Source organism: Excalfactoria chinensis, chromosome 1, assembly GCF_039878825.1.
Source record: "Excalfactoria chinensis isolate bCotChi1 chromosome 1, bCotChi1.hap2, whole genome shotgun sequence".
Classification (NCBI taxonomy): Eukaryota; Metazoa; Chordata; class Aves; order Galliformes; family Phasianidae; genus Excalfactoria; species Excalfactoria chinensis.
This window is the reverse complement of record NC_092825.1, coordinates 81,244,012-81,262,921: the sequence shown is the minus strand read 5'-3', so window position 1 is coordinate 81,262,921 and position 18,910 is coordinate 81,244,012. Positions and strand designations below refer to the sequence as shown.

The window sequence follows — 18,910 nt, the reverse complement described above, 5'->3', positions numbered from 1 at the left end:
TAAGGTCTCTTCAAAATCAACCTATTCTATAACTGGAGATCCTTGCGAGTGGGATACAAATGCCATTTGAAGTGGAAGAGTGACAGCACCCTCCCTGCACACCCTCCAACATAAACCGCTGCACCACTCATTTACTGCCACACCAGACTTTGCTTGCCCACTCTCTTTGTCATTAAACCTTTTAGTTATAAGTGAGAGAATTTATCAGTGTCACTAAAGTAATGCTGTGCTTTAAACTGAGCAACTTGTTGCACTGAACTACTATAAACTATTCTGACCAGCAGTATAGAAATTTTTGTGCTGAACACAACTGCGAGAGCAAAATTGATGGCGTGTGACCCACAGTGGTTTGCCTCTGACCCCCATTCCTCACCTCTTCTTTCACTAATCCCAATTTTAATTATCTACAAATTTGTTCTTACTCAAGGCTAACACTTAATTTATCTATGGAAATTCAAATCATCCTGTGTTAAAATAAAGTTTCTAAAGAGGACAGGTTTGTCAGCCTTAATGAGATCATTATTATTCATATTAAGGGTGGTTGAAAATACATTAATGCCAAAATGCTTCAAGAGAACGAGAAAGAGACAAAGCACTACTTGCAGTTAGGCTGGTAGTTTGGGACCCATTTGTCACACAAAAGAAAACGTTTTCCAGCTGTACAGAATTCCACCATAAAAGATATACAAGGTATCCCAACTGCATTTCCTGACAAAGAACAACCTAACGAACAAAAATAATAGAAGCTTTGAGGTTTTCTCCCAGCCCTTGAGAAGGGAACAGTACAGAAGGGCTCATACATAAAAGATTTTAATGCCTTATATCTTCTTTTAGTATTGAATGGTAAAGATAACCATGTCATATTTATAATTATAATTTATGGAATTTGGGCTGGAGGGATTAAGCAAACAGACTAGGTTTGCTCTTAGAATCACAAACAGAATTACAGAGGTTGGAAAAGACTTAGAATCATAGAATTACCCAGGTTGGTAAAGACCTTGAAGATCATCAAGTCCAACTGCAGCCTAACCATAGTATCCTAACTCTAAGATCTAAGACTTCTAAGATCATTTAGTCTGACCATCAACCCATCATCACCACACGCCCACTAACCATGTCCCTCAGTGCCAAACCTACAGGTTTCTTGAACTGCATCAGGAACAGCAACTCCACCACCTCCCTAGGCAGCTTATTTCCTAATATCCAACTTGAACCTCTCCTGTTGCAACTTAAGGCTACAACGTCTTGTCCTATTGCTGCTATCTAGGAGAAGAGGCCAACCACCACCTCACTATAATCTCCTTCCAGGGAGTTGTAGAGAGCAGTAAAGTCCCCCTAAGCCTTATTCTTTTCCATACTAAATGACCCCAGCTCCCTCAGCTGCTCCTCATAAGACTTGTGCTCCAGACCCCTCACCAGCTTCACTGCCCTTCTCTGGATGCACTCCAGTGCCTCAATGTCTTTCTTGGAGCAAGAGATCCAAAACTGTAGGCAACAGCCTACAAATTCACCTAAGGGATGCCCTAAATCACTGCAAAAAACGTTTAAAACCTGAAGGCATAAAAAGGCATTTACATAACTAAAATGAAAGATACATATTAAGCTCCTCAAAAATCTAGGGAGCTAATGAGGAAATGGAACTAGTATTCCTAAGGAACTTCAAGAGAAGGAAAACGATGGTAATAGGTCTAGAAGGGACAACCAAGAGATGCTTTTTAGATAGAGCAAGCAGCAAAGGCAGAACCCAGTGAGGAACATGGCCATGCTCCTCACAGCCTGCCACCTTCATCTCAGCCTCCAGCCAAAGGCTTGGGGCCAGGAATTGACAGCCGTCACCAGTCTGAGGAGGAGAACAGCTGCTCCAGACACCTCTTTTTCACTCCTCTAGATCTCACTTCGTTGCCCCTCAAGCCTCCCGGCGTGGGCTTTAATGCCGAACCAAAAGCACTGCCGTTCCCTCCGCCCCCCGCGATGGCGATTTCGCGTTCCTTATCGGACAGCGCCTCCTGCCGGCCGGCTGCCCCTCCTGCCTAAAACGTTACTTTCCGTCTCTGCCAGGCAGAGTTGAGGCAGAGAAACGCAACATAGAAACCCACCGTTGGGCTCCTCTCACCCTCCGATTTTATTCTCATGAGGCCTGCAAGGGAGGTCATTCTGTAAACCATAGAGTTTTATAACGATCTTGTACATTGATGCTGTTCAAGAGATGATACATGATGCCACTTGTACATTACAATCAAGCAGTTTTGTGATCACAAGAGGTCCAATATGAAAACTCTCTAAACATCTCTGAAACGCGTTCAGGGAATGTGTTTGGAGATCAGCAATTAAAATAAACGAGGAGAAGAAAAAAAAGGGGATTAATTCACTTAAAACTCAGTGCTCAGTGCTCCATTCAATTCATGGTGAGACATCTGCTTCCCCTTTCTCCTCAGCTGCTAGCCACTTTCAGAAAAGGCTAAGCTCAGACAATTAAATTTTTGATGTTTTAGTGTCCAAACAGTTTCAGCATCATTCCCCTTGAATAGCCTAAGATGATCTAGGGCCTAGGACCATTACTAGATGCAGAAGAGTCAAATTTGCTCTGCAGGAAGATCTTCATAAAGAGATCTCCTTCCAAGAGAGGTGCCCAACTACCAGCCCTATGTACAGTATGCATAGTAATGTGCAGTTCTAAGTGGGACTTGTCTTTTTGTTCTTGCTGTTGTTAACCTTTGAAAAACCTTTACGAGAACTAAGATTCTAATCCAAACGTTCCTCATGCCAGGAAGCAGTCACCACTAGAGACAGTTATTCACTCAGACTCCTAAGTACAAAACATGACTAACCACGCGAGGCTTCAGGAAACATCTTGATATTTCCTTTAACCAACATGAACTCACCTGATACAATCCTTATTTCAAGTTCCTACACAAGTCAAAGCCAGCTGTTTAAAGCCCACGCTTCTCACATCACAACTGAAGTTTTACATTTTGATCCACTCTTTAGTCCCACACCCCAGTACTGTAAACCAACTTGCGCCAGGAAATTCATAACAGATGCTTCTGACCTTCACCACCACTTTTCATTGAGCTCAACTGTTTCAACTTGAAGGCACTGCAAAATATGAGGAGACAGGTAAAGGTTTTTGTTAATAAATAAATAAATACAACCATCTCAGCTGGCCTTCTAGCACTCTGCAGTTCAACGGGAAGTTTGATAGCTATAAAGCAAAGAACTCACAATAATAGCAAAGTCAATTTTGAGTTCATTTTCAAGACAGTACTACAGCCGTGACTTAGAGTTATCTGGCTGCACACAGGTTCACGGATCCGTGTATTGCTGTTCAATATGCTCAATAAACCACATTTTATAGAATACTGCCTTTGTTAATTTTTTATGGTGATTGCGAGAAACCAGTAGTACTAATGCGACTGCAGATGTAAAACTGGCATAGTGGCATGAGTTCTGAAAAAGAGTGTAAGTATACGATTTAACTGCACATCTTCCAGGGGTTATGTACTACCACCTATGTGTGTATTAAAAAGACATAATAAAAATGCTGCTGAAGAGGAGTTGTTTTGCATGGGCAATAGCCCTTTCTCATAGCAGTCTTACTTTGATTGATATCACAACAACAGATCCATTGCTGTGGGTGCTTTTACTAACAGTTATATATACAAAATACAATCAGCTGTAATTATGTACAGTAAATGGCCTCTTCAACCTGCTATAATGATTACATTCACCCACCATAATAAATAATCACAACAGACACCCAGAGCTTGATCCTGGCTCATAAGCCAACCATGCAGAGCAGGCTCATAACTGGCTTCAGCAGCTGGCTGAAAATCTTCCCAGAATAAATTGAGTGCTCTAGAAGTGATGGAGATTCAAAACTGATGCCTGCCTCCCACCATCTAACACATACGAGAAGACAGTCAGCGGGACACAGTACGCCAAAAACCCTACATACAGCTCTTGCAATACACTTTTTAGGTTGAGCAACAGCAGCTCCTGGTACTCAGCATGGAGTGACTACTTCAACTCCATTTTCTGTGTGAAGGCTTCTGAACTCATGTCTCAAGGAAGCAAGTAATAACTATGAGCTTAGAGCAAATTTTCAAGTAGGTATTTTTTTCCCCAGTACACATCACCCAAACAGCCCTGCTTTTGAGAAAGCACCCCTTGGCTCAGGCTGACAAGGTTGTTCATCTTAGCAATAGTTATAACCCCCTCATTGGAAACAACCTTCTGCTCAAGCTCCTTTGCCAGTATTTACACAGTAGGACAATAACAGAACACTCCGAGAGTACATCACCTAAAAATCATAGAATCATTAAGGTTAGAAAAGACCACTAAGATCATCTAGTCCAACCACAAACCCATCCCCACTATGCCCACTAACCATGTCCCTCAGTGCCATGTCTACACAGGTCTTGAATACCTCCAGGATTATGAGTCCATCACCTCCCTGGGCAGCTCATTCCAGTAGCTCACCACTCTTCAGAAAAAAGTCTTTCTTAATATCCAACCTGAACCTCCCACACTAATAAAACACATTAGCATATACTTTGCAGTGAAGGTATTTTCCCTTATCTTGAGCACTTCTTTCTTCCAGCACAGGTGGTTAGGTTTTGTTATATATATATTTTTTTCCTGTTACTTTGTTGCTATATTTGCTTCTTGGGTTTTTGTTGTTGTCCTTTGTTTTGCCATATGCGTGCCAAGGGTTGAAGTCCAGCACGGGACTTTTCGCACACGGCTTGAAGGCACGAACTCACTGCCTGTCCTTCAGCTTCGCAGAAGGGCTTGGCAAAGAAAGCACGCAGTCTGCCAGCAGAGTCAGGGCTGGGAATGCTCCTGCTCCGAGCAGACTGTGCTCTGTCTTCCGTGCTCTTCTGCTGCCATCTGCAGGGCCTGGCTCAGATGCGACTCTGCCTGCTTTTGTTCATTCTTGCCAGCACCCAGAAGACTCAGCCCAGTGTCAAGCCTTGCTTTGACAGGAGGTATGTGCCAAAACATGCCAGCAGTCACACTATGTGCTCCTTACCTGCCTTGGAAACAGGGACGATTCTGACCTGACACACAAGTGAGTTATTTTGGAATTTGTTTGTGTTTTTGAGGGTTTTTTGTATATTTTAGAAGAAAAAAAAAAAAAAAAAAAAAAAAAAAAAAAGAGTGAGCACTAACACAAAGCACAAATCTAAACCCTTGTAATGTGTTCAGTTCTATGTGGCACTGGGTCAGAAGACAAAGGCTTTGTTAGTCCCTCATCCCACAGCCATACAGAAAGCAAGCTGTGGGGCAAAGAACAAAGCACGGACTGCACTGAAACATAGCCCAGAAGATTCACTGCATCTGCAAATTATACTTAGGAAAGGTTGGATCATTTTATTTACATTAGTAATATTTTCAGCTCCGCAAGCTACAATAAAGGTTAGAATACAACAATAATCAAATTTCTTGCTTCGCTGCACAAGCAGATCACCCTCACAGGCAAAGTGTTTCTCTCACACACAGCCCTCCACAATATATATATATATATAATATTATATATATTCATTACATTTTAAGATGTTCATTTTGTTTCTCTACCTTTCCCCAAAGCATCAGCGACTGCAGAATTCAGAATACCAGACGGGAACAAACAAAAGGGTCTGAGGTAGCAGACAAAATGCACACGCAACAAATCTTAATTCAGTTAAAGGACTTCAAAGTTAAATAGTTTCTTGTTACAGAATAAATTGGAAATTGAGTTTATGCCTGTGAAGAGCAGATATGATAGAAAACACTGCTTGTTCAAGCAAGGGTCTCCTTTCCTATCTTATATCCTGCCTCCTTATTTTCTTCACACAGATCCTTTCCCTAGCCCTAAACTGATAGGTGTTATCATGCACATACACCATCAAAGCTGACTGCATCCTGCCTCCTGAGCATCCATCTGCAACAAAAGGCAGTGAGAGCACATTGTCTGTTCACCACAAAGCAGATGCAGTGAGCCCTCCATCAAGAAGCACAGACAGGGAGGCTGTTTTCCCTGTTTGCTAGTTACCATCACTTTTTATATACCATTTGAATACTTATTTGATCCAAAAGCTATTGCTTTTTCCACACATTAAGACAACCTGCTTCTTCCCAGGCAATATCCTAAGCTCTAAGCACCAGATGGGAATTTGTGCGTGTGTATTTGTGTGTGGCTGGAATAAAGAGAAAGTAGTTTCACCCAAACCAGCTTTTGCCTACCATGCTCTTCAGGGACTCCTGAAACATCACCATTTCCCAGTCTCATTACAAACACAACTGCCTGCAGATGTTGATGTTAAAGTGGTTTCTAATGTACTAAGCAGGCAAAACTCATGGTTATCCTTTTTCAGCACTCAGCCCACCATAACTTAAAGAGCGGGGATGAGAGTCCTTCAATCTGAAGAGAAAATAAAGTCTTGTATCCCAAAACAATGAGAAATAACAAGTGGCCATTATGCTTTTTCATATTCTCTACTACCTCAAAGAATTCTCACATCACTTGCCTCCAAGGCTGCGTTAACAAGGAGTGGGTTCATTTTAATGCAGACCAAGAAAAAAAACAAAAATCCTTACTAATAAGAATAATCATCATCATCAACTGGCCTTGTGAAAAGCCTTGAAGAGTGATACTTGAGAGGCACGTTTTAGAAGAATCAATGTTACTGAATGTGTTTTATGTACTTCTGAAAACCCGTTTGTGTCCTAACCAATCTTACAATGATCTTACAGGCATCTGTTGTTGAGCACAGTCACATCTGAGAATCCACTGCAAGCAGGAAACCTGGAGTTCCATTCACGCTCAAGGTGAAGTCACCACAACATGCACAGAAGGTGAGTTAAGCTGTGCTTTGTTTCCTAGGTTTTTCCTCTATCCTGGGGTAAGGAAGGCTCTCCCAAGCCACCAAGCTCCTGAAAGGGAGCTGGTTGGGAAAAAGAAGAGCACACTCTGTGGAAGCTGTTATTCCCAATTACTTCAGACTACTCTGGCCCAGCTACAGGGATAACTCAGATACTCACAAAGTAGCTGCTTAGCTAATTAAAATCAGGACTAGTTTCAGCTTTCCTTAATATGCCAGACTGTCATTTGTGTTGATCACGGTCACAAGCAGTTGAGTCACTGCCAAAGCAGAGCCAGAAGCCTCAGAGGGAAAAACCTGTGAGTAAGGGACATGATGGGCAGGCTTTGCACTCGTACGGTTTTATGTCTTGCTCACATCTGAGTCAGCACCAATCAGCAACGTCTTAATGCAAAGAACATTTTGCACTTAGCAAGCACCAGTAATAACTTTTCTCCAGTGATCTCAAGATAGATAAGAACCTCACAGGTCGTGGGCAAGTACAGATGAGGATGCATTCACACACATACCCCCCAGAAACCAAAAGTAAGACAAAGCACCACTTGTTCCACCTTGCCCATTTGATACTTATTCTACTCAAGATTAAAACTGAGGATCACAGATAAATACATAAGCTTATTGTTAGCACTCTCATTGCTTGCTGTTATTAAGTCTGGCTGTACTTCAGGGTACTGGTGCTCTCCAGGGTACACAGCATTTCATAGATGAGGGTTTGTTTCAGATCCTGCTATAAACCAAGTGAGATAAGTCTGTACTACAGCTACAAAGCTGAGACCCAAGTTGTAGGAGAGCATCTCAGATACACAGTGGGATCAAAGTCTCTGCAACAAAGCTTTACAAATTACAGAAATAAACAAAAATTAATAAAGCTACTACAATCTAATGCTTACTTTGTCCTTGTATGAATAATAATAAAAAAAATCTACTTCCCCTGATGGTGTTTTTTCTTGCTAATTTGAAAAACCTCAATTAAAACAAACCACTAGAGGCCAGACTTGGCTCTCTTGGTATCCTTGCACTGCCTGAGAGACAAAAAAAAATCCTTCCCTGTTAGAGACAGCATTTATTTATCCATACATTATGTAAAACAGAGGCAGCTCTGCATATTACAAGGTATCACTAATACTCACCTGGATTAGGTGACTGAGAGCCCAGCTGAGCTACAAGGGAAACCTTTGGTGACCCTCACTGCTGTCCATCCCACCCCATGCCATAACCTGCCCTCTTCCACTTCCTACAGCCCAGCAAACCCCACAGGCATCCTGTCCACTCACTGTCCTTAGCAGAAGTCCCCAGAGAGCCCTGACACATGTTCTGCAGGTAAAATGTGCCTTCTCAGATACACTGGAATGGAATGAATCTTAATCATATCAAACACTGAGAGATACTTGGCAGGACCAAATTGTTGCTGTCTTCCCTGTTCTTTTTGGGAATGCACTCTAGCTCAGCATCTTGTTTGGATATTTAGAGGACTGCCAGCTCTATGCTACCAGTCCCAAAGCACCTACTGTAAAGCATGAAAGCAATGAGTCTTGTCAGATGCACAGAAACCAGCTTTATTTGGGTGAGCCTGTGACCCCACCACAATGACCTCACCTGCCAGTGCTATGGATAGGCAATAGATACAAGACCACAGACAACATGCCAGTGCCAAGAGTCACTGCAATGGGGGAAGGGGAAATCATATCTGCTGACACAAGAGGACAGGAGCCCACGCAGTGATCAGTTATGGAAACAGCTTTCAACAGCGTGAAAATATACAGCTTAGACCCAGTTGCAGCAGTGTGTCCATTTGTCTGTTCAAGCAGAGTACATCAGGAATGCACTGTGGTAAGTCTGTCCTGTTCTCATTCTTCCCCCAGTACCTACTGTCTGTCTTTGCTACAGAACTAACTCCAGCTTTTGAACAGATCCCAAGTGAGCAAAAAAACAAACTGGAAAAGTCCTTGGCTGGTGCCTGACCCCAGGGAGAGACAGTTATGTCTCTATGCTTGGCCCAGGCAACTGTATGAAGGGCCACTGCCCTAGGCTTGTATTTATTTATTTTTAACAAAATGAAGTTCTTTAGACCTCTCATTTCCCTTTCATGGCCACAGACAGCTAAAATGCAGCCTGGACCTAGATAAAAGAAGGCAGAAGGAAAATATACACACACGCACACACACACACACACACACATATATATATATATAAAATCAACTTAGTCCCACTACCTATTGTAGTTTTTTTTTATTGTATTGTTTTTATGGAGTATCTTCCAGCAGTCAGCTCTTATTCTAATTAAAAAACCTACCCAAGAGTATTCCACAATACTTGGGATAGACCTTCTTCTTTTTTAGTGTACCAAGGCACAGATGGAACTGAGCTTAGCAAGGGATTTTAGTAACAGCAAGAAGGATACAGGTACTAAGGTCAGAAGAGACCGGCCAAAGAGTGAATATCCCCCCTCGAAAGGTGGATGGACCCTTGTGAACCTAATGAGCTTCAACAAAGCAAAGTGCAAGGTTTTGCACTTGGGTCGAGATAATCCCAGGTATGTATACAGACTGAGAGAACTCCTCAAAAGTAGCCCTTCTGAGAAAAACCTTAGCTCTGTTTGATGAAAAACTTAACATGAGCCAGCAGTGTGCACTTGCAGCCTGGAAGTCCAGTGGTATCCTGTGATACTCAGAAGAGGGGGGTGGCCATCAGAGTAATGAGCTGATTGTCCCCCTCTGTTCTGCCCAGTGAAGCCCCAGCTGGAGTACTGCTTTCAGGTTTGAGGCTCTAACACAGGAAAGATGTGGAGCTTTTGGAGAAGGCCCAGAGGAGAGCCACAAAGATAATCCAAGGGTTGGAACACCTCTCCTATGAAGGTAGTCTGAAGGAACTGGGCTTGTTCAGCTTGGAAAAGAGAAGGCTGTGGGGAGATCTCATTATGACCTTCCAGTATTTAAAGGGAGGTTATAAATATGAGGAAAATCAAATTTTACACAGGTAGATAGTGATAAGGCACAGGATAATAGTTTTAAACTAAAGAAAAGGAGATTTAGATTGGATATCAGGGAGGAGTTTTTTACTGAGAGAGTGGTGAGGTGCTGGAACAGATTGCCCAGAGAAACACTGAATGCCTTATCCTGGGAGGTGTTTAAGGCTAGGTTGGATGGGACTCTGATCTAGTACTCGATCTAGTGGCTAACAGACCTGCCTGTGGCACTGGGGTTGGAACTTGATGATCCTTGAGGTCCTTTCCAACCCAAACCATTCTATGACTGAGAGCACAGAGTATGCCTTGCTGTCACGTTTAGTGATTTTACTTGCTAGTATTAATTACATAGAAAAATAAGAGCGAAAGGGTGATGTAATAACCATAAGAAAAAGTAACCTTCTAACTAAGTCTCACCTTTCCCCTAACTCCAACAAAGCTAAGGACCTGTAGTCTTCTCCTCAGTCACTGTCACATTTTCCTTCTTTATCCATGAACCCCCTTCCAACACACTCAAGAAAATAAGTAACTACTTAACAGCTTGGCAGTGAGTTCTGCTCCAGTGAGCTCTTTAGATATTGGGTAGTTCAACGTGCATGCAACCCAACAACTTTAATGATGCAGGCAGTCTCCTGCTTAACATTCCAGTGGAAAAACACAGAACAGAACACTATTTTCTCTTTCTTTTTATCAGCATGCCTGTGAGAATCAACATGGAAAAGCAGTCTTTAGAAACAAGTTGTCTAGCAAATCATATACAGAGTAGGTATACATATATATTTCCCTTTAATCATATATAAAGAATAAGTCTCTTCCTTTTATGGATAGAAGCCGAAGGGAAAAATGTACCATAGAAAAGCAGAGCATTTGCATTCATCGTCTGCAGTACTAACTTCAGTCAGTCTAATTTCGCTGAGTCTGCTGTAAAGGTTAGGGAGCTTTCCCAGGAAACTGCGCTTGAATCTTCATTATTACTTAGAAAGCATCTAGTAACATGTCAAGGATTTTCAGCTTGATGCAGAAACAGTTAAATTACTAAGTTCAGTGCAGTGTAGATGTCCAAGCATTTGTCTCTGCAGAGAAGCGTGACTACGTGCACTTCTATACATACAAATGCTTGTAAGCATGAATGTAAGTTTACCCAAGTGTGTAGCTATACATGTTCTGTCATACTTCAGAATGCTGTATCATCTGTTTCTCAGACTGAAACAGCTGAAAAAAAGTATGTTTTTTTGGCTTTTTATGTTTCTTGCCAAGTTTTCTATTTTACCTGAACGTACAGATCTTCAAAGAGGAGATCTCCTAAATGGATTCTGCTTTTTATTCTTGGCAGGCTATTTCATATGGAGGTTAATAAGCTATTAGTGCCATTGATTAAAGCTCTACTACCTAGGCTTTATTTACTTGAGCTTCAGGGGAATTTCTGCAAAATTCTTTGAGTCAATCTAGTCTGTGTAACAAGATCCCACTTCAACTAATACTAGATTGTATCTCTACCCATGTTTCCATTCTTCCAAAATACCAGTAGAATACATTTAAATTGATTTTCTTTTCTATAGCCTGACCTATTAAACTAACCAGCTCAATTTGAAATGAAACGTGCAGCTTCCTTCTCTACTGCCCAGAAGCCACTCAAGTCTGTTTAACTAAAATCTTCTACAGAGAGTTGCTCTTTCTCAAGGGACCCATGAAAAGCAACGTTACAGCCTCCATTTTTTCTTACTTGTGTGGGTATCTCTTAGCAACTACAGGATCTCTCACTCTCCAGCTCTTTACAATATGAGCTTGGCTTCCTGACTTGCAGTCCCCACTCATCCTCTTTACAAACTGCTGCTTTCATTTCTCATGTTTCTCTGCAAACCCACTGTTCCCTAGTGCTGCTTCCCTCTCCTTACAAGCACAGCCTGCTTGCTATGAAAGAGGCAATTTCCTCCTCTCATTTAGACTCAAACCTGAAGCACGGCTGAAAACTGTGGCAAAGTGAAGTCTAGTCAGAAAGTGAAAAGAATAAAACTTCCATTAAGACTCCTCATGTCTTCTATAAAATGGAAATATCCCAGAGCATCCAGACAAGTGAAACAGCTGGGTTGTTTTTGTTTGTTTGTTTTGGCATTTGTGAGTTTTGAGGGCTTCCATGCAGAGAGAAAGTATTTTTCCAATATTTTAATACAAGGCAAGCTAAATAAAGTGGCCACATGATGCCAGCATTGTCTGGGAATCAAGAGAAAGCTCTTTAGTCTAAACTGAAGTATTAGCAGATTGCTTTTTCCCTATTCTTGTCAGGTTTCTATAATACCCACACATCCACCCTCTCATTCTAATTCTGCTTCATCCTTCTCATCCAGCCTTTTTGCAGCTCACATAGTTCACCCCTCAAAGAGCATGAAGTCCTCCTTTTACCCTTTCAAGTGCTACAGAATCTCACTGAGTCTATGCTTAGCAGATCATCATCTTACCAAGTCTTGCAGTTCCTACCCATACCAAAGTTAGTTCCTCCTTTCTTCTTTACATAAAAGCAGAAAGCACAGGCTGATTCTCTTTACACACAAGGAATTCCCACAGCATTGTCACTTTACCACTTATATTTGATTTTAGGGTAGTGATAGTTCTGAATTCGCATTCAGTGTATTACTGCAGGCTATTGCAAATTTTGATCAGGATCACAAGGAGGGGTAAGAAGATTTAGAGCAATAAACACCCTTAAACAGTCTTTCCCAGAATATTTCCCCAAACCCAGTAGTTTTGAAACAAGAAATCTCTATGAAGCACATCAGAGACACCAGTATCCATGAGGTGTTCTGTCATCTGTGGTATGTGCACACAATTCTTCAATCTTGGGAATGATAAAGAAAAACAACAACAAGAAAGCACTGACAGAACAGCATCAGGAAGACCTCCAGCCATGCTCAAAACATTTAGAAAAGCCAAGTGGAAAGCGTGATCTGCGGGCTTTTGACTCCAGCAGACGTAACAGCACGTGGTTTTTCAGGAAACAGCCATCTCTGTGTAACAAACTGCCCACTGGCTGAATCACCACAGTCTCGACAGCTTCAAGGAGAGCTAAATCTTCCAGCATCAACTCTGAATGCTTCCAGTCAGGGGGGAGATTGAGAAGATTTGTGAACACAGCACCCCATCTTTTTCTTAAGTGTCAAAAAGATGCTTCAGATACAAAATGATTGCTCCCGTCTTTAAAGTACTGGATAACACTTTAAGAAAGTTCTTACAAAGGCATTTTGTGCTCTATGCCCACACTTGTACGTACACGATTTCCAGGTGAAAGGGTTCCATCGCATTTTTGTACGAGTGTATTCAAGACACTCACAGACTGACAGATGAGCTACACAGTGTTATTAAAGTAAAGCCTCCCTTCAGGGTCTGAGCTGTCACTCAGCTCCATACAGATGCATTTGCCTCTTTGCCCACAACCCTCCAGAGGGTCCTGCTTCATCTGACTTCATTCTTTGCCACGACATACTGAAACAGATCAGAAGTACCACACCACACCAGCTCTTACAAGAAAGAAGCACTGGTAAGTCAGTAATCAAAGACCAGTGGTACTTCATTGCTATTTGAAGGACAAATATACAACACCCACATCTGACAAGGTACCCACCACAATGTACTGCTATTACACAAGAACCTATATTCCTCTCTGAACATTCTTCAGCAAAGTTAGATGGAATCTCCATGCAGGGGATTGTAGCAATATACAAGGGGTGATCTGAAAGTAACACCTCCTATTTTATTATTTATTTATTCCCAACAGTACTCCCTTACATTTTGAAACAATTTTGTCTTTTAACCAGAGGGAGGATGGACTTTCTCAACAAGGCTGGATGATCCTGCTCCAGATAAAAAGTCTAAAGAAGGTTTATAATTCAGGCGTCTGTCAAGAGTACTACAATCATTTGAAGTCTATTGTCTAAGATTCAGTATTGCAAAGGATGTTGGGAAGTTGCACATACTAAAAAGAAAGAGGTTTTGCATCAGAACTAAGAGAGCACATAACACAAGTGTCAACATGCTCGTTATCTGTGTAACAAAGCAGAAAGCATATCTTAATTTGAATGTCTTGGAAAAGTTGTATGCTTTTTATGAAAAAAAAAAAAGGAGAAGAAAAAGGAATTTTGATTAACAGTGACAACAATCCTGTTATTTGTAGGAATTAAAGTTCAGTTACGCTTCATATGAAACTTTACTTTTTCTAAAAAACTCAGAAACACGTGTCAATAGCACAGGAAATTTCAGGAAACATTAATCACCACATTAACTAACCCCAACAGTTGTAGCAGATACATCTCTTAACTTCCGCTTTTCTATTAATTCACCAATCTATTCCTTCAGAAAGGAAATAGATGTAGAATCCTCATTTTCCCTTGGATACCAGATAAAAGTCCTCAAGCCGAAGAAATGCAGATCTTAAGCAATAAAGGATTCGCTCTTACTTCAAATGGAGGCTAAAAAAAATTTGCAACAGACTTCTCATCTATGCCACTTCATAAATTATTTCAAGCATTTACATCTTGACTACACTATGGCTCTCAACAGCACTGAAATTGAACCGATTTGTTTTTTCTAACAATTATTCTGGTCCAGATAGCTGCATGCTTTAAGGCTGTGGTAAGCACGTATCATCCATTATACACAAGCATTTGTGAAATGGACATGTTTTCATACTGCTATGTGGCAGATTGGCTACTGTTTGTAATTTGTGACAACAATGGCACTGGAAGAGAGTAGTGACCGTTTCAGTTTCTTGTCAAAGATAACTGATAAAATATCATCCACCAAAGCTGATCTGCAGAGTCTGCAGAAACTACTTTTCTTTCACAAGGGACTTGACAAACCTGTACGAATAAGGCCAGAGCTACGTGGATATGCCTGTCTGGATTCCTGTGTGAGTTCAGATCAATAATCATTTAGCTCGCAGGCTACCAGGAACTGGAACAAGAATTTGTTTGCATGTCGCTTAGCACAGTGAGGTCTCAGATCCATACTGCCAAGCAGCAGCAGCAGCACCATCTGCAAAGCATCTACAGACTAGACTGAGCTGTCATGAAGCTGGCAACCACCCTGTGTGAGAGCCAGGAGCTGGGCCCTGTCCCTCACATCCAGCCCAACTTCAGTGGTTGAGTCTCACAAAAGCTTTAGAGAAGGGAATTTGGAAACACAATATTGCTCACAGAAGTTATTTGCTGTTTTAGAACCTTGACTCATGGGGAGTTTCCTGTGCATTTAGAGAGGACAGTAAAACCACGTGAGCATAAGATCATAAAAACCCTTAATATATACACAACAGAAATTCCTGGGTGACTTTCAGTACATCAGGTTATTACAGACTACTCTTTACAAGGATACTAGGAACAGCATCACACACATACTTGCCTCACTCTTCTCCTCCCATCAGGGTACCTGTTTATGGCCATTCCCCAGAGAGCACAGAGCCTAACAAGCCAGTACAACTCTTCAGAAGCGCTCACCCTGACATTAAAAGAGATACTTGCATGGAAAGAAGAGTTGCCAGTCCTGACCTTCAGCTGAGCCAATGTGCACATGGAAGGGGGAATTTTTAAACAGATACAAGTTACACAAGTCTCAAGGCTTAAGAGACTCATCTTTTCCAGATGCATCCAGGTCACAACTCAGCAGCACAAGTTGCACTCCTACCATAAGCCAGGTAACACAGCCACACACACAGCACGCCTTCTGCTCAGACTAGAGCTACCTGTCCTGACAAGATCATGTGCCACAGAGAAGTGGGTTTATTCACTCCAGGACTGCAGTCAAATAATATTATAACCATGGTTGAGTAAGCACACATTGATTTGTATTCTTAGGTCCCTCAGCACCTTCAATTAGCATCAAAGAATTTTTTGTATGGCGCACACTAACATCTGTTCAGAGACTAATACATTGACAACATTCAAGACAATTAAAGACAGTACTGATTACTCTGCCAGGAATCAGTTCTTAGGACTGGTAGTAAACCCAACAAATTTAAATTCATGACATAGAATCATTGAATTGCTCAGGTTGGAAAAAACCTTAAAGATCAAAGTCCAACCACAACCTAACCATGCTACCCTAAATCTAACAACCGTCCTATTTATCTCCAGGGAGACTACAACTGATACAAAGATCACAATAGCACTATTTAATAAAGCAAATTCTCAGCTATAAAACACTGTTTCTCAACATACGTAATACCATTAGCTATGGATTTTCATCAGAGATGAACAAGAGCCTGCATGCTACGCTTGTAAAAAATATGCACCAGCAGAGGTGATGCATGGTTGCCACTGCTGAGACGCACCACCCACTGCCTCAGTGTGCCCACATTCACTGTTTGCAACATTCAGCAAGCACTGATGAGTGTCAGTGAGTGCCATTTATTCTACATGGAGGAATTCAATGACACTTCTGCTTTATATGCACTCCCATGTCAGACACCATTTTTTCAGGCTGCCCCCTGCTGCCATCTGTCACATGGCAATAAGACATAAGAGAATATTGTTGGGAAGGTTCAACCTCTACTGCCACACCACCAACAGCCACCTTTAATGTTGCGGGCCAACATAATGAAACAGGAAGCATTACTTTCAGAGCAGCCTTTGTATGTTCACCATGTGGTCATACACCCCCTTCTCCCCATCCCCACTAGCCAGGCAGCTGTCAAGCCAGAGTGATGGAGACAACTAAGGCCATTTTCCACAGTCAGTGTCAGTTGAGTGAGCCCAGGCATTATACCAATGGTAACACATCAAGTTGGAATCATTTTGCGTGGGCACAAAGCATTTTTTGTTTCCAGAAACTGTCTTGTCACTACTCACAAGCAACACAAAGACCATCAAGCCAAGACAGCCTCAAGGATACATACAGCTTATGCCTCACTTGGATTTGAAAGCCATCCAACTTCACATGTGCAGACCTACACCATGGCATTGCCACACTGATGCCATGGCAGTGCTTCCACTGCCAGCACTGACTCATGCAAAGCCAGACAAGACATCTCCGTGTGCCTGGCCCCATCATGCCTCTAACTCTGCAGGCCTGGTCCTGCATTGGATGTAGGACACACAGCAATTTGTGAACTGTGATCTAGCTCTGAACAACGCAGCCATGATAAACCTACATTTTGCTGTCACAAGAGCCTCCAAGCCATCACTACATTCACTTTTAAAGTGTTAATTGGTGCCAATTGGAACAAAATCACAATACCAGCAGTTCCAGCACCACAAGAGAGATCCCCACACCAAGCAGCTGCGAGCAGACAGCTGCATGGCCCACTGCCAGGCCATTTGTAGAGAGGCTTGCTCTAGGCAGAGAGCATAACAGGAAGCAGAAGTGCTGTCTGTGTCAGGAAAAGGGAAAAACATTGGTCAAAAATGGATTTTTTCTCCTCTTTATATCATAGCGGGAACCAAGCCACATGCTTCCCATGCAATCTTGTGCAACAACCACCCATACTTAAGGAACCAGACAAACTTCTGAACAGACTCTAGATCTATTCCACTTGCATAAAAATACACTTCCTCTAACTCAGAGCATATGGTAACTTCCTTGTATAAAGCTAAAAAACATTAAATAATTTTGAGTTGGCTTCGCGAGGAAAAAAGTGGCCCTACACTGAACACTGGATTTCCCAGTGGGGCAGTTACATTATTATTTGGAATTGTTGCTCTGTTTGAGATCTTTTTAGCTCAGGACCAATCACCATGCTGGTAAGCCCAGAAACATATCCCACCAGTGAGTGGAGCTCTTTCTGCAGCTTTAGAACTGCAGATTTGTATGGTTTTTGAAACAGAAGTGTAAGTCATTTCTCGTGTGTGTCAAATACTTTGCCCCGCTCCTTCCAATGAGCTGCTCTGAGGAATATGTCTTCGTTACCAAAGATGTTAATTCTTTTTTTAATGGATCAAATTTTAAAAAGCAGTTCAAGAAGAGCAACACATTCTTGTTTTTTTTTCTGTTTTTTTGGTTTTTTTGTTTGTTTGTTTTTTACTGGTACAAGCTGTTTGATAGCAGTCAGCAAAAATGAAGGCTTGTGATACTCCAAATGCTACATAGCGACCATGTTTAGTATCTGTATAAGGATGAACTCTGGTAAGCTTTGTTCCTCCTTGGTTTCAAGCAGTAGAAGACAAGATGCCTATGCATTCAACCCCAACTGGGGAAACAGATGTTTAAAATCATGGTATCACTTCAGAGATTATCTCCACAAGGCTCCTTCATTCATGTGCTAAATGCAAGACTAGCTAAGACACCAAGGGCCCAGATTGAATCCCTGTCATCTTTAAGAGCATGGTAGCTTATGTCTGTACAAGCAGAAGAGGGAGCTCCAAGAACCTACCTAAGCCAAGCCCTTCCACATCTGTCCCTTCTTCCTCCTAACCATGCTCTCAGTTTTGTGGAAAGACCCCACTCCCTAGAAAAGCATGAGACAGAAGTACCTCATAAGCAATCATGCACACTTTACATTAGCTCTGTGCAAGTGGCCACATTGTACACCCCCAAGAACCGAGAACACCAGTTTCCAAAAGCCGAGTTACAGCATGCAAAGCACATACACAAACACAGCATGGCAAGGCCTTGTAAAGAACCCGGCTCATGGAAAAAAAAGAGAGCAATCATTGCAATGCTGCCATAGATTAAAATGCTACTGACCACAACAGATCAGTCCATGAACAAGCTTTTACTTTGCTGCAAACTTCTTCCATAGTTACACTTCTGTATACAAATGTCTTTTAATGATAGTTAAAGTATTATTTAAACAGTGTGTGTGAATTAAAAAAGTACACTTCTGAGGAAAAAGAAAACAACCCACATTTGTGCTTCAATTTCCATACTAATTCAAGGAAAAACATCAGAGGATGGTATCTATACAGCAACTTAGGTCAGAGGAGAGTTAAACAACATGAATACATCATAGTGTGTTTAATGAAAAATGGAAGGAGAGCACCTGAATTCCTTACTGCAAGTACAGAAAAGACAGTGGTAAAAATTATGGCTTTATTGTCTGGCCATGGAAGACACTGGCACAGATCAGGCAGACCTCCTCTCTGCTCTGATTATGGATGAC

At 41.7% G+C, this 18,910-nt stretch overlaps 1 protein-coding gene across 3 annotated transcripts in view; it reads right to left on the bottom strand.

Moving 5' to 3' along the window:
* The window catches only part of ZPLD1 (zona pellucida like domain containing 1), a 111,184-nt gene that overhangs the window by 86,297 nt on the left and 5,977 nt on the right, over window positions 1–18,910 (bottom strand). Inside the window, exon 1 of one of the 3 annotated variants that reach the window (XM_072352267.1) lies at window positions 3,050–3,092. The exons of the other annotated variants lie outside the window; for them this stretch is intronic. The gene's annotated coding sequence lies outside the window, so the exon portion shown is untranslated. Of the gene's footprint in view, window positions 1–3,049; window positions 3,093–18,910 lie in introns of those variants that run through there. 3 annotated transcript variants of the gene reach the window in all.